Here is a 16,417-nt window from a genome sequence, read left to right as displayed (position 1 = left end):
ACTTCAAAATTTTCATGCAAATACGAAATTAAACATTGTAAATTAGATTTTGTCAGTGGGAATGTAAATGAGAAGGGTGGCCTGTCCTAAGAACATACCTCTCGATGTTTTTGTTTTTGAAAGTCATTCTTTTCCTTTGTATTTGTGACCTAAATGTTCTCCTTGATGGCTTCACAGAAAATTCTTTGTGTGTTTTCTTCATTAAGTTAAAATTATTTTACCTTAATGTAATTTCCTATTGTTTTTTGAACATTTCCTGTTCTGCTACATTTCTGCTTTCTGGAATTTCTTTGGTTTTAGTTGGTGGCATAGAATACACTTGAAGCTGTCCCTCTGAACTTTGATTCAGAAGAAAATATCAAAACTCAATTTGGAAATGGTTCTGGCCAGTCTAACTTGGTTAGACTTATGGCTGAAGCCAAATTTAGATGCAGTAGGTTTGCTGCTGGCAAAGCAGACTGCAGCCTTTAAGTGGCCAGAGCAGTGTCCGAGATCATGCTTCATTAGCAACAGGATCATGTGAAAGATGAGCTGTGGCTTGGAGGATGTGCTGTAAATGCTGATCCCCTGATACTCTTCTGAATTTCCCACACACACTTGGTGTTTGCCTGGAAGGTAAAGCATCCTTCCTATTGCTTTTAATTTCCTGGTAGGTGGGAAGCTTTTCAAATGTGATCGCTGCTCTTGTGCCACTATGGTGGCACTTGCGAACACATGCAAGTGAGAGGCCCTGCAAATTCTGGCTGTGCTCATAGAGTTGGTAAGTGCAAATAATCCCTCTGCCAGACAAATTCTGTAAATCTGGTGACTTTTAAAAAACGACAAAAACCCACTCTTTAAGGTATGCGCTCCTACTCAAGTCAAGCATTTACACGTATTCCTGTTGGGACCTTGGCTTTGTGCATGCTTTTATGCTTAAGGGAATTGCTTTCTGGCTCTTCTTTACTGCTCTCTCTAACTACCACATAGACCCTGCTGGAACACGAATGGAACGCTAATGGGATAAATACAAAAATATCCAGTAGGTGACAGTATCAGTGCATGTGTGTGAAGGGGTACTGGGACAAGTGGTAGTAACTTACATTAAAAAACCAAAAAACGTATTCATTCACTAATTTTATGTCTTAATTTGGTGGTTTAGGTTCGCCACGCAACTTTTTCACTGATTTATCTGCAACTTTGCTTGCTGTGTTTTGGTTCCACCACCCCCACGGACGGAGGAAATGATCACATTCTTGCTAGTGCCAAACACATCTCCTTTTGCAGTGTTGGCAGGGCGTGTCTTGTGATAAGTGGGAGCCCTAGCTGGTCTTAGTAAAACCGAAATATATGTTCCAAGTTCGTACTTAGCAGCCTTAGCGGATGTTTAAATGTTTAAATTCATGTGTGTTTAGACTCTTTACACTAAATAAAGTACTCTTTGCTTTGTTTTTGTTTTCCCCTAAAGCTAAAAGGTTTATGCTAAGATAGGCTGATGTCCATGAATTCACTTCTTGATGTATGCAGTTGTTAGTGGAAAGTTTGATTAGCTTGGGTTTGTTACTTATATAACAAAAAAAGAAAAAGCTTAATCTGTTCTGGTTCTTTAGCTGTCGTAATAATGGTAGCTCTGATTACAAAACTAGTGCTCTGGAGAGTCTTTTGATGCCTGAATTGAAATCTGGAAACACATTTATCAAAAGTGATAAAACACCTTGAGCTTAAAGTAAGTTCCTTCTTCACCTAGAGCTTTTCAATATCTGGTAATGGAAAAACAGGCTAAAACATTTTTTCGTAGCTTTTGTGGCAGGTGGGCAAAAATGCAGAATTGTAAACATTATCCAAATGTTGTAACAAAAAATGAATGAAATTCATATATTGGAATGATGACTTACTGACCTTGTTACAACGATTTCCTTAGTAATTGGATACAACTTAATGACAGGGAGCTGTACTCCTGAAGTCCTGTTCTACTAAAATTCCTTTTAAAAGTAAGTAATTCTGTAATATCTGTCATGATATTTTGTCTCTTTTTTTCAGTATTACTTTATAAGCATATTTTTTTCATTTACTTGTAATAAATGGGCCCTTCTTACAGAGACCAACTATTTTGCTGCTTGCAAATTATCAGTGTGCCTCCTTCCACCAGCCTGCTTTGCCCTGTTAGGTGCATGTTAGCCATCATGGTACTATAAACACTTGCATGCTCCACTTCTGCTGTGAAACTGGTTCCATTGGAAATGAATAGTATTTTTCTTTAATAAGTCAAAAACTTATAATGACAGTCTATGAGATCAGGAAGTGAATAACTTAACTAGTGTTCATTAAAGTAAACAATAACACTGTCTGAAAGTACTCTTTTGTTGTATGTGAAATCTGTACTTAAAAAATGTTTAGTTCTTATCTGCATTATGTTCCTGACCTAAATAGTTGGGATGTTTGGAATTGCCACTTGTGAAAGAGTTTGCCTGAATTGGGTAAATACAGTTAAGGCTGGGCTTTTGTTGTGTTGGGTTTTTTTCTTAAGTAGATAATTTCAGGTCTGTGTTGGCTTTAAGATTTTTAGGCACAATAGAATGTAACACCCTCTACTTCTGAAATTGTATCAAAAATACAATAAAATTTAAGAATACTAAAGAGGAAAAAAAAAAAGAGAGAAAAATCTAGACAAACCCCACCCAGTCCCCAAGCATACACTTTGCACCCACACAGAAGCTGATTCAGTGGGCTGTGTTCAAAAGTGAGGTGTAAAGAGCAGAAATAGCACACAGATCTGAGTGTAAGCAAGACTAAGGATGGCATAACTGCAGTGATGAAATGTGCTGAAAAGTGTAGTCTATAAACCTGTACAGTATTCTCATCTAGTTAATGAAAAAATATAAATTGTTTATTTAAACTCAGTTAGAAAAGTGCATTTCTACATGTGTTGATACTTGGACATATGTGTGTGAGTATGTAACTGGGCTGTTCACAGCAATCTTTTACTTTAAGGCTTTTGTCTTATCAAGAGCTTAGAGCTGTGTAGAAGATGGGATGTAAATTTGCTCAAGATATTTGCCATATTAGTGACTTGGAAGAGGCAGATGACTGCTTCTGATGGCACAGAATCTGACAGGTTCACTTTTTTTGTAGCTTTGCTGTCAAAGACTGCAAGAAGATTTCCTGAAAACTGTGTTTCTGATCATAGTAGAGATGGCAAGGGTTCTGTGCTGCTTTACTAATAATGTATCGGAAAATGTTTCATCTTTTGTATAAATCTTAGTATGAAAATGCATTTTTTTTTGTTTGCTAGATCAACCAATTAAATTTTTTTGTTAGGTGTGAAGGAAAAGGAAATGTGCTTTCCTATTAGGCATACTTGTAAGGAAGTCTAGGGGGTTTTGTGGCTTGTATTCATGTAATAACACCACCACCCAAGTACCACTACCCCAAACAGAGAAAACCCATAAATACTGGCATCACAAACCATGAGGTTTTTAAACTTGTATGGTTTACTAGTCTAAAAATCAGTCTAAAAATTAAATTTAGCCAACTTAATTGTTTAATCTCTTTGTGGACTCTCTCTGTGGATCCCCTTCTATACTCTTGGAGAATGATGGGCATTCCTACAAGATATCATAACTTCATATGAAACACCACTTAAATGTGTGGGCTAATTCACCTGTTAAGATTTCTTACTGCCTGCCTAGAGTTAACTTTGCAGGGGAAATCTAGAAGATACACCAGTTTGCTAACAGTATGTGGGATGAATCCTCCTGTGAGTGATTGTTTCAGTATCTTACCTTGTAGGTCTCCAGAGTGCTGCCAAAATAAATGGATCCTCAATATTTGTTGAATGGAACCCTTAAATTCATAGAAGTTTATGTTACAAATTGGTAATTTTGGGTGTCTCACTGTCTGATGTTAGGTCACAAGTGCTGAGACTAACCCACAAGTCACAGACTGGATTCTCTTGTAGCCTATGTACAGCTGTATTCTTGGCTGGTCTTGCATGAGGAAAGTGCCAGAACCCAAAGGTTTAGGTTCTGGATTTGGTATTCCTGAATATGAAAGAACTGAGATTTTGATGAGTATCAGATGATAATTACACTGTCTCAGGGCAGGATTTTGACCCATAGTAAATGTGTGGCAAATCTCACATTTTAATATAGAATGAATCTTTGACAGTATTTGTGTTACAGTTAAGTTCTTCATTCTTCTGTCATAATGCAAAATAGGTAGAATAAATGACAAATGCAAGTTCAGAGCAGTTTGCAGCTTTCATTACACTGACCTGGAATTACCTGCACACACAAATGTGTGCAGGTCTGGTGTAGGTGGTTGCATGCTGGAGCAATTGTATCCAAAGGATCTAAATGCATGTAAGTCTTATTAAGACAGAAAAGTAAATTGGGACACTTCTGTTTGTAGGAGTTTAGATTTTTTATTTTCTCTGTGGAGGTTTTATTTAAAAAAAAAATAGATGTATCCACAGCTGCACAATAGAAATACTGCTGAAAACATGGTGCAAATGCCACTAACTCCAGTAGTAGGGAAAGAAAAAAAAGGTGGAAGGCGTCATCTTGCTTGTGTAAAAGGAGAGGCACTTTAGGTCTAGAATGCCTCACTTGGGAATGCAGCTAAGCTGTCAGTGAAATTGCTCAGGAGAGCTGTTCTGGGCTAGCTCTGCTGCTGGACAGAGCCAGGAGATCTTGCTAGGGATGGCTCATGCCCTGCCCCACTGTTTGGCTATTTTGGATTTGTGAGCGCTACAGCTCGAGACTGACAGCCTCCATTTGTGCAGTGCTCACTCACTGCTGCTGGTGGTAGTTATCACTGAGATATTTCTGTTTTATCACAGCATTCAGAAGAGCTTGGACTCTCACATAGGCCGACATCACACTGGCAATGAGGAGTTTGGCATTAGTTTTTGCTGTTCTTCTTCCCCTGACAAACAACTTCTCTGAAAATACATTAAGAAATACCACCTGAGTTTAGGAATCTCATTAACCTGTTCCCAGGCCATCTTTACCCTTAAACCACTCCTAGTGGAACAGGAGTTCCACTATTTAGGTTCTTAAACTTCCTCCTAAGCATTCCAGCAAAAGAAGAAGTTGTTGGCATTGTCAGGCTTTCGTGCTGAAAGCCAGGGGTTATATGTAAGAAGAGAAGAAATGGTTCTTATGTGGCAATCAAAAGCACTAAGAGTTCTCTTTCCAAAGTGCTTTGTATGGGGTGTGGCACAGGTGGCAACTCCAATGTGCTGAGAGGATTCTGGGCATTTGTCCTGCCCAAAGGGTGAATGTGTTGATTTCTCTTCTGGTTACCTCTTGCTGATACATTCTGCTTGCTTACAAATCAAAAGCTTAATATTTCAAGACAGGATCAGTTGAAATATGCCAAAGCTGACAGTGAACCTTACAAGTGGTTTCTTCTTTTCATCTTTCTTTTTTAGTACAGTCTCTATATAAAACAATAAATGATTCAAGAAAATATACTGATGCTGTAGCATTCAGTGTAATAAACAAAATTCACTAATTTTCTTCATGGTTACTTTTGATAACAAAATGACTATCTTATCATAAGCTTATCCAATGTTGAAGTAAAAATATAAACTATTAAAATATGATATCAAATAAACCTGACTTAAAAATTCAGTGGGTAAGTATGCCTGAATCTTATTTAGCTAAATAGAAATTGCTCTTTAAAATGGTTTTACTCTAAGACTCCGCGCTTATTATTTGACTATGGTTTAAAAAATCTATGGGGATAAAAAACCTAGTATCACAGCTTTCTACCAGACAGAAGCACTGTTCTCTGAAACACATTTGTGAGGAATATACTACTACAACACGATAAAAGTTTCCCTTCAGGTAAATTGTAGATTTCTTGATTTACAGGAAAATGTTAGAGATTTATGTGGAGAGAAGTTACTGGCAATTTGTAAGTAGAATCTTTATGAAAGAATTAAAGAAAAAAAAATTTAAGAGAAAAAAATTCTCACAGTATAAGAAACTGGTGAGCATCCCCAGTCTCATCTTCCTGTTGTACATTTGGCACAGAAATGGTTGGAGGTGCATACCAAACATAAACACTTTGTCCCTCTTCTTCTGGAGGAATAGTTTTTGGGCATATGCAACTGAGTACATACAGTATTACTAACAGGAAATGTTTTCTTGCCTTAAAATGCTGCTATGTGAATTGTATTAACTTGTTTGCACAACAGTCTGATGGTTCTTTAACTTGAAATTGCTTGAGTGGTAAGTACTCATTTATGACAACAGCAGTACTTTATTCTGAAGGATTTCAGCAGCTTTCCACTGCCTGCTTTGGGAAAATGTTTTGATCCTTGCTGGTGTTGGGCCCAGAGGACACTGATGTAACGTGTTGATTGTTTAATAGCATTTAGCAGCAGCAGAGGGATGCGAAGGAGATGTAGCTATGTGGAATTTAATTAAACAAATTGGAATTCAGCCAAAACTCAGATCAACAGTCCCAATCTTGCAAAAAGCACGAAGAGACTTGTAATAGTTGGTAAGTGAACTGAGCTTTCATTTTGGTGTCACCTTGACAATTGTGTTGTAAGGAATCTGCTTTTCTAGGGAATTTATTCAGTAATGTTGTGAAGAATGGTCTGTAGCACTTACTAAATTACCAGTAATGACTAGAGATTACTTCTGGCAGCATTCTGCCCTGTTTTTACATCTTTCACATAAGCACCAAGCTCAATCTTAGCATTTGAGAACAGGCAAGAGTAGCTTGGAGTAGCAGAGCTGCAGGTGTAACATGCTGCAGTTGCATGCCCACTAGAATTTTTAATATGCTGGGGGTTTTTTCCCATTTTTTTCCCCACTGTTGTTCAAGCAGGCTGTGTAGTAGGCTTGATAAGTTAATTAGAAAAGGGACCTTGAATGCAAAATAAGTGCTCTATTTCTTTTGTGTGTGTGTGTGTTTATTACCCTATTATAAGTAGGCAGAAATATTCAGCATTAATTAGTTTACTGAAAAGACTGACTGCTGATAACAGGTCTTGTATGTACAAGGTATAATTTATAGAATCAAATTCTAATCTGTTCTTTATTCCAACCCCAGGCAGCATAGTTATTCTGGAGTGAAGTGAAGGATTTTGCTATCTCCTTGTAAGTGATCATTCAATATGAATTTGACAGGTTCTATCAGAATTATTTCTTTGCACTCTAGAAAAGGAAGAAAATTTTGGTGCAGAAATTAATAATTTTGACATATTTCTGGTTTGCTTTCTAAGACATCTTGGAACAGCAGCCTTTTTTCAGAAGTTCACACACTTTGGTATTTCAGGAACAGCTAGTAATCTGATGTGGCTTTCATGGGTAACTATCACTGAACAATATGAAATATTTTAAATGTACCTTGACCAGTAAACAATTATTTTCTAGTCGAACTGCAAGGTATAGTAGAAATCTTCCAGGTCTGCTTCTGACTCCAAGCCAAATTTTTCAAGGAATATCTGAATTAGTATGCTTTATTTTCTCTGGGTAACCCAGCAAACAGGGTGGTGGTGGTGTGGGTGGTTCTTTGAATATCAATTTCTGTGAGTCTGAGGGGACTCTGAGCTAGGTCTTAAGGTGTTAACTGTGCTTCCTCTTGAACAAACTGATCCTTGCATTCCCTGTCCTTCCTACTTTGCTGTCATGAAAGACCTTTCATAGAGCAGTATCTCCACAAAGTGCAGGCACAGCATAGGTTAAGGGCTGTAGCGGAGTTGACAAAAGACTCTTGTGTTATATTCAGGCAAAGGTTCTACTGCTATAAATAATGCATGTTTTAACTGGAAACTTCCAATGGAAATATCCGGCTCTGAAGGCTCATTGATTTCAGTATAATCTCTAGGGGCAGGTTCTGCTTACATGCTGAACACGCAACACTTTCCCCAAATTTGTAGCTGGTTTTCTTCATCAGCACTACCTGCACAAGTGAGCTCCTTCTTATAAATTAAGACAAATGTCATATCTATGTAATCATCTGGGAATTTCTATCATTGTGTATTATAAAAGTTGCATGAAACACCATTACAAGATGGGGTACCTACTGATGTTGAGAGTTCTAGTTTCCTTTTCCCTTGGTCGGTATTAATTGGAGGGCACACCATAGCTATTAAATTTGATTATTAGTAGGGAATGACTTTAAAAGAAAATAATGAGCATTAATTTCTTGGCAGATTTTCCTGGGTTTAATCCCACTGTGCCTGATGTTAACCACAGGTTTAGGCCTCCATGTACAGCCACAGTGACTAGGCTGATACCTGGCTAATTTGTGAATCTGGAACTCTAATAACATCCAACAAGATGGGCACAACTTTTCGTACTATTTTAATTAAATTAATTTAAAACCACACCTTAATGCCTCTTCTAAACATAATACCCTACTCACTTCACTAAGGGTGTCTGTCAGTTACCAAAGTGGTGTCTAAGGGTGTGAATACAAATCTGTGTGAAGGCTAGTAGTTTGCTTTGGGCTAGGTTGATTTTTTCATTAATTTGGATCCTTTTGGTTTGCATGCATTCATCAGTCTTGTTTTGAACTCATTTAACAGTGCCAAGATGAATTTTGCAAATTATATTAGTAATTTATAGATATTAAAATAGTAAATGAGCTCCTGCCACACAGATTGCAGAACTGTAGAAAGAAGAGAAACAGATTGGGGTGGCCAATGGTATTTTATTGCTTTTACCTTTTGGCCCCCTAATCTCCTGTTTTTTGTGGGCAAGCCTGAGCAGTTTACACCTAGAATGCATCTAAGATGGAGAATTTAGGAATACAATAGGATTTAGGCGTAGAAGTCCTGAGTGATGTGGAATCCTTCCAGAAGTGCCTGAAGGCTGTTTTCAGAAAAGGCTGTAGGAACACCAAACCCCAGCCTCTGAGTGCCTAGAGGAACCCTGTGTTTCAGCATGGGTGTGTACTGAGGTGAGCCAGGTGCCACAGAGTGCTGTCCAGAAGATGCTGGCTTTGAGTAGGAAGCCTTCAATAGGCAAGGTTGAACATAGGATTGGCTGTTTAGCCCCAGTCTTCAGACTGAAGTACCTCCAGCTGGCCATGATTAACTCATGAACTCTTAACTCTTGTTTAATGGCTGCAGTTTCCTTTGACAAGACACAACCTGGGAAAGTCCTGGTGCCCCTACTTTAATTTATTTATCTTTGTGAAGATACTGTGTCATGGTTCAGAAGACTTCTTTGCACAGTAAGACAGTGTTTTGTATTCCGGGTTTCCCAAGAGAGTGCAGAAGGATTAAAACTTCTTGGAAACGGGGTTTATTAAGTGCTCCTATGAAAGTGTTATTTATGCATGAGGAGAGCATTTTCTATTTCAGAGAATATTCAGTTATTCTGTATTAAATGGAAGAGGACTTAGGTCACATCATTCAGTGTAATACAACTTAAATGTTATGTTGTATAGACTTTCTCTTATTTTTCTAATACCTAATAGTGACTGGATTAGTCTGTTAGCAGTGGTTTCAGATGTTCTTCTAGATTCATGGTCAGAGCCCTTCCTTTAAGGGTGGTAGAGGTAACATAAGGCAGCAGAACATAAAACAGAAGGGTTTTTAAATTTTTTCACTGAGTCTTCAAAGTAAGTCTAGGGCACAAGTCAGGCAAGGAAAAACAGTTGTGTCTCATGCATGAGTCTTTTCTAAGATACCTGTCTTCTTTAGGACAATGTTAGAAATAGAGAAGAAAAATTACTTCCTTCCCTTCTTTCCCTTGAAGATTTTTCTTCAAATCTACAAAAAACTTAAAAAGTAGAGAGGAGAACCAGATAGAACTGCTCAAACCTGATTTTTGTTGAAGAACCAGTAGTTAATGCTATTATATGTAGTGAACTCTAAATTCTGCAAAACAGTGCATTGTATTAGTACATTACTATTTCCTGGGTCATAAATATACAGGACTTAGTGATATACATGATGTACACTCTTGGGTTGCATTGCACCTAAATCAGTGTTTTTAACTTCACATTCCCACTCCAAGGTAATTCTACATATAATGGGAAATCTAAAGGGCCAACAGAATAAATTGGTGACAAACAGAGCAGCAGCGTTGGCAGAAAATATCTTGAAAATATTTATGGATTATGTTTCCTTATTTACACTGTATTTTCAAAATAAGCAGCTCCCTGTGGACTCTTAGACACACACATGTGCTAAGAGATGGCATGTGAAGATGAACCAACAAAGGTAGGGTAGGTGAAAGTCCAATGCTGTAAATGAATATTCAGCATTCTTTTGGGTTATTGCCCTGATAATTCCACACCCTCTGAGTAATATGGTCATACAGCAGTGACAAGCCACTAGGAGAAGGAAGCTCTTTTTGTGTTCCCAACCAGGCATATGCAAAGGTATGCCCATAAACTGTTGTTGAAAGTGCTGATTGCATCTAACTGGTGTTAATTTATCCTGGTCTGAATTTACTCAGTAATAGCTGTTAGCAGCAGTAAAAGAATTTTCTTCTTTATAGGTAGCGATTCAAGCCTTGCTGAAGAACAAAATACGCTGCTGTGCTTATTAGCAGCTCTTATCCCCGAGGAAAGGGATCTGTAACACTCCTCTTTTGTGTCTTGAGGAATACTTTGGCCAGAATATTAGTATTCTTGCCAGTATGGGTTGGCAAGAAAGCGTGGCTCTTCTCTATGTCTCCAGCGACCCTGCCACTGAGGTTACACATACTAGCAGCCCTTGTCCAGAATGAGATTGCTCAGGGATTTGTTCCCAGACTTTTGCTCTTGACGCACTTGCTGTGAAACAATGTCTGTCTCTGGCTCCTGGTTTATAGGAGTGGGTGTGTCCAGTGTTAGAAAAGGCCATGCGCTGGTAAATAGCTGCATTACTGTTTCGTTGTTCTTGTTCTTTCTTCGTGGGCAAATACAAGGAAGCAACAACCTAATATAATGTTTTAACCTAAGACTAAGAAAGCTTTACTTCCTTCCCAATAGTCGGTGCAACTGGCTCAAGGCGTTTGATTGTTGTCTGAATTTCGGAAATGATCTCTTGGTGGTTGGAATGCCCTTTCTTCACTTGCCAGCTGCAGCATGGAGGTGCCTTGGTTCCATTTTCATGTGGCAGCTTTAATTTCTGTTCCCTTAACAGAAAGTGAGCAATGCAGCACACCTTTCCTAGCATGCAATTAAACCTGCCTTAGTCACTGCGGGTGGAACAGGCAGAAACAGATCTTTTGATAGAAACTGTCTCTAATTAAACTGAGGCAAACACGTCCTGTTAAAGGTTTGAGGAAATCTCTTCAGGCAAAAAAAAAATGCTTGCTAAGGATGGACTTAACATGGCCTTCCTTGTATTGTACTTCCCTTCCTGTAGATGACAGATATGGTTAAATGCTGGTACCATTTCTGCAAACAATGGCTTTACTCCACACCCTGCTGCAAGGGGTCACACTGGCTGCAGCTGATTTTTCCCAACCTGGTCTCATACTAATTTCAAACTTTCCTGGAGCCAAATGTGCGATTAAGCTTTGCAAACTTAAGTGGCCTAAGAAGTAATACATTCTATCTAAAATTAAGTACTTGGATATTTTCTAGAGGCAATGGAGACAGTATTTGCTCCTGGAAGTAATCAATCCCATTCTGATTGGGATGGTGGGATAGCAAGTTGTTTGCTTCCTAGGTGTAGCCACAGCAGGAAGTGTTCTAACAAGCGATCTAACATCTCTGCTCTCTGCAAACCCAGCCTTGCAAGAGGATCTGGCATGGGATCCTTCTCAGTTGTATTTTCAGAAAAATTTAAGTGCTGTCAATAATCAAGTTGGTTATTACAATTCCTTTCTGCAGTCATCTGAAAATTGTAATGGTATTTCAGAAAGACCAGTCCCTGCAGTCTCATGCTCAATGTGGAGTTCTCTTAAGTAAAAGCTGTATTGTTCATCATGTTTTTCTCTATTATGTTTTAGAGAGCTACTCAGACTAAGATTGGTGAAGGAGTCCAACTAATAGCAGATTTGAAGAAAACGTAACACAATGGTATAGATCTTAAGGCCAAAAGAGGTCATAACAGCAACATCTCCCAGAAAACTTTGAGATAAACATGGTCTGTATGCTATCTGTGGGAACAGCACAAAATTGCTTTTTAATGGTCTCACTTAAGCAATTTCAGAAACAGCAAAGCTACTAAAGCTTTGTTCCCAAAGTGTGTATATGCATGATGCATGTCCTCCCAAGTGGATTGTCTGCTGTCTAATTCTGTGTTCTGTTCCTCTGTGGGGAATAAGAGATCCATGAGTTAAGAGATTATCTTCTGTGTTAAGGACTGGCTGGGCTGTTAGATATCTTTATTGATACTCTGGATGAGGGAGTTGAGTCTACCTGTAGTAAATTTGCAGACAACACCAAGCTGGGCAGGAGTGTTGATCTGCTGGAGGTCAGGAAGGCCCTGCAGAGGGACCTGGACAGGCTGAATCAATGGGCTAAGACCAACAGTATAAGGTTCAGCAAGGGCAGGTCCCAGGTCCTACACTTTGGCCACAACAATCCCGTGTGGAGTTACATCTGGCCCTGGTGAGGCCACACTTTGAGTATTCCATCCAGTTTAGCAATCTTCACTACAAGAAAACATTGAGGTGCTGGAGCAAGCCCAGAGAAGGACAACAAAGGTGGTGAAGGGGCTGAATCACAAGTCTGATGAGGAGCAGCTGACGGCTGGGGTTGTTTAGCCTGGAGAAAAGGAGACTGAGGTTACCTTATCATAGACTTAAGCCATGCCAGGGGAGGTTTAGGTTGGACATTAGGAAGAATTTCTTCGCAGAAAAGGTGAATAGACATTTAAGTGGACTGCCATTCCTATGCACAGAAAGGTGGTGGAGACACCATCCCTGGAGGTATTTAAGGAAAAACTGGATGTGGCACTTTGTGCCATGGTCTATTTGACACGGTTGGACTCAATGATCTCAGAGGCCTTTTCCAACCTGATTGATTCTCTGTGTGATTCTATGATCTTCTCTCTTTTGTTTCTCTTTACAAATTATTTAAGCATTTCATTTAGCAACCTCCTACCGTTTTGTTGACTGTCATTAAACTTTGCTACTGGGTTCCAGAATTACTAAGACGCACTGGACAGACCCATGTCTATGTAGAGCACAAAGCTAAGTTTTATTTTCATGGGAAACTTGTCAATAAATTTAGAGTAAGGGGTGTGGTGATGTGGTAAGAATATTGAGAAATGACTGATTTCATAGTGTGGTTGTCCCCAAAAAGCACAGAAAGGTGCCTGTGTCCGATCTCCCACCTGGCCTGTTCTCTGTAGTCTGTTTCACAGAATTCCTGCTAGAGAAGAGATGCCTTGGTTTTTTTATTAAAACACTCTATAATTTGAACTTTAAAAAAGGAAGTTTACTACTTCAGTTCATAATCAGTCTTAGCAATAGGTCACAGCTGAAATGTTACTTATTTCTAAATTGGTGTTATTATTTTGCTTTAACTTTTTGCTGTTGATTCTTACACTGCATTTTTCTGCTAACTTAGACAACCCTTTGACACTAGCTATTTTTTACAGTGAGGGGTGTGTGTGCTGCAATTGGATCATTCATGATTTTGTTTTTTGATAAATGAAGCACATTGAATTCTTTGGGCTCTTATGATAGGGCATTTTCTCTCTAGCCATCATATTCTGGCTCCTCAGTCTGTAATTGCAACCTATGTGGTCAAAAACATTTCCAAATTAATTGTCAGTTTTTGGCTATAGTATGCTTTCTAGCTGGCACAGATCCTGCAGAAAGAGAGCAATATCCAGTTTCCTATCTGCTTTGCAATATAAAAATGCATGATAAAGTAAGGCAGCATCAACTAATTTGTTGGGGGTTTTTTTGTTTTTTTTTTCCACTATGGCTGGGAAGATGCTACTTCAGTACAAGCTGTAGAACCAGCTAATTTGAAGTTGCATTTTTATATTTATATTTAGTTTTCCTTTTACAACTCTTGCATTCATTAGCAAGCATTTGTCGAACCATGCTGTTCCTTTGAGATCCTCAAATGCCCTGCTCAAAGCCAAGCACTGTGTGCATTCAGGAAGATGTTGGTCTATCACTACATGTTTCCATTTTTCTCTCTATGAAGAACAATTTAAATTTATTATTGCCAGCTGTTTCTTTCTATGGTGTTGTGCTTTTTCTCATGTGATTAGTGATCCTGATTGATTCAACTCCTTGCCCTGCACAGGGATAGCATCAAGGCTGCTCTGTTATGTTAAATTGCCTGGTAAGCTAGCACCACAAAAGATTTAAAACTGTAAGCAGAAAGAGCACGTGTTTGACCAGATTTTGCTCTTTTATAAATTTCCTCTGAAGGAGTAATTTATTTATTTATTTATTGCAATAATAAACAAATGTGATTTAGTTTCCAGCCTGCCTCAGTTTTATCTAGTGTGGTCATCCTCTTATGATTTTCTTGGGTAAATGCTTGCACCAGTTTTGTTTGCTTGCCCCTGTCTGACACTTGAGAGCATCATCTCACTGATTGCTGAAAACCTCTTGCTCACAGCGAGCTTCATGCAGCCACAGTAGAATGCTTAATCCTCAGTCTCTGAGAGTGATCAGAAGAGTGAAGTTAACCATTTCACCTTGTGGCTAAACATTAATTACATAGGGTGCACTAGTATCCTTTTTTTATGAAACATTTTAACCTAAAGCATTCAGTGATTAGTGCTGGCAGGTCATTTTTTTTTCCTGTGCTGCTGCAGAGCAGCAAAGTTAAACTTCACTGGCTGCAGCTGTGCCTCTAGCTGGGTGATGAGTTGGTATAGGTTTAAGAAAACACTACTGACAAAATGGATGGATTGAAAATCAGATTCCTCTGTTGTTACAGAACAGCCAGGCTAGAATGAAATGGCAGTGGTTCAAGCTCATGCTAGACAGACCATATGGTCCTTACAGTGAAATGAAGGGGTGTTGCATATGTGTATTGCTAGGCATAAGGACAACAACTCCAGCTTTCAGAACTGCTGGCAAGGGTCCTACATAGAAGAAATGTTCCTTTCCTCTATCCCTTAAAAGTCATTTAGGAGTGAAGCCAGTGTCCTTGCCTGTCTCATGCTAGAGCAAGATGTACTAGGAAAACATGCCTCTTATAAAGAAGTGGACATCATTAATATATTTAAATTATATAGGTAACTAAGTTCTGAAATAATCAGCTAAAATCATCACAAAACTATCAATTCTGAAATACAGGACTGCAAAGGATCTCTTGAGTGATTTTGTCTTACCCCTCTTCTCCCAATAATTAAATGAATGCTGATGAATTTATCAAATTCAGTTTTGAGAGTTTGTAATTTTCCTGCCCTATTGTTCCAGAACTCTGATTCTCTCCTACCTTAATTTTCTAATTCTCACCACAAATTCTAGTTTTGCTGGGGGATGCCATTAACAGCATATGAGATTTTTGTGAGAAATACCCAATTGTTTCATGTCTGGGCGAAGAGTTTGAGATAAGTGTCTTGAGTAAAATGTGCTGGTTGAAGACCCAGCTGTTGGTGACTGAGAGCTGCATAGTAGAAACAATAATTTTTCCAGCGTGCAAGTGGTGAGTGAGCCAAGTCATCCTCAGGCAGAGGAAGTAAACCCCCAGCTTTCCAGGAAATCTACTTCTAAAGACTTTTTCCCAGCCTTATAATTTGCATGGTCCTACTGAGTACGTACCTGATTTGGTAGATCTCCATAGGAGATTTTCACAAATCCCATTGTCTTTTATGTGGCGCTCTAACTAAATCAGAACAAGGATAAAAGCAAATAAGCTCTGCTGTGACTCAGGCATGGGTAACTCAATGTCAGCACAGTCATATGCTAAAGCAAATTGCTCAGGCTGTGGGAAGTGTATCTTTACAACCTCTACACCCACTCTCATCCCCCTATCCTTACACCCTCTCTTTCATCCTCTGGATCTTTCCCTTCTCTTTTCAGGTCATGGTGCCATTAGTTCTGGTGCTGTGCTCTGCATACTTGGTAGCAGAATGAAGTGTGTGTGCCTGTCAGAAGGTAAATCTCACAGGTTTGCTTTGGCTTTGCTTTCTGACTTCTGGGTTTAGCTGTTGATGTCATTTGCTAAAAAGCAGAAGGGATTGAGCCATTAGCAATAAGGCATTTCCTTCTGTTTTTTATTTTCCTTCTATTAAATGTTTTCATGCTCTTAAGCAGAGCATTGTTTCTGCATCAACCCTGCCTGAAATTGTGTATTATGCTGGCTGCCATCCAGGAAGGGAAGGAACAATTTAAACACCTCTCCATGCAGTGACAACTGAAAAAAATTGAGAGCTACTATGCAAGTCTGGAAAGTGTGAGGGTCATATGGCTTAGTGGTTTTTGTCAGTGCTGCCAACAAATGTAAGGGCACAGTTTTCCTGCTAGCACTGTGTGTATGAAGCAGAGGTAGTAGGAAGTCCACAGAACCAAAAGAAACTAATATCTACCCCAAACTCTGTCACTGA

The sequence above is a fragment of the Pyrgilauda ruficollis genome, unplaced genomic scaffold (assembly GCF_017590135.1).
Source record: "Pyrgilauda ruficollis isolate IOZ18807 unplaced genomic scaffold, ASM1759013v1 scaffold35, whole genome shotgun sequence".
NCBI classification, from domain to species: Eukaryota; Metazoa; Chordata; class Aves; order Passeriformes; family Passeridae; genus Pyrgilauda; species Pyrgilauda ruficollis.
The sequence above is the reverse complement of the archived record's forward strand: the minus strand, read 5'-3'. Positions refer to the sequence as shown.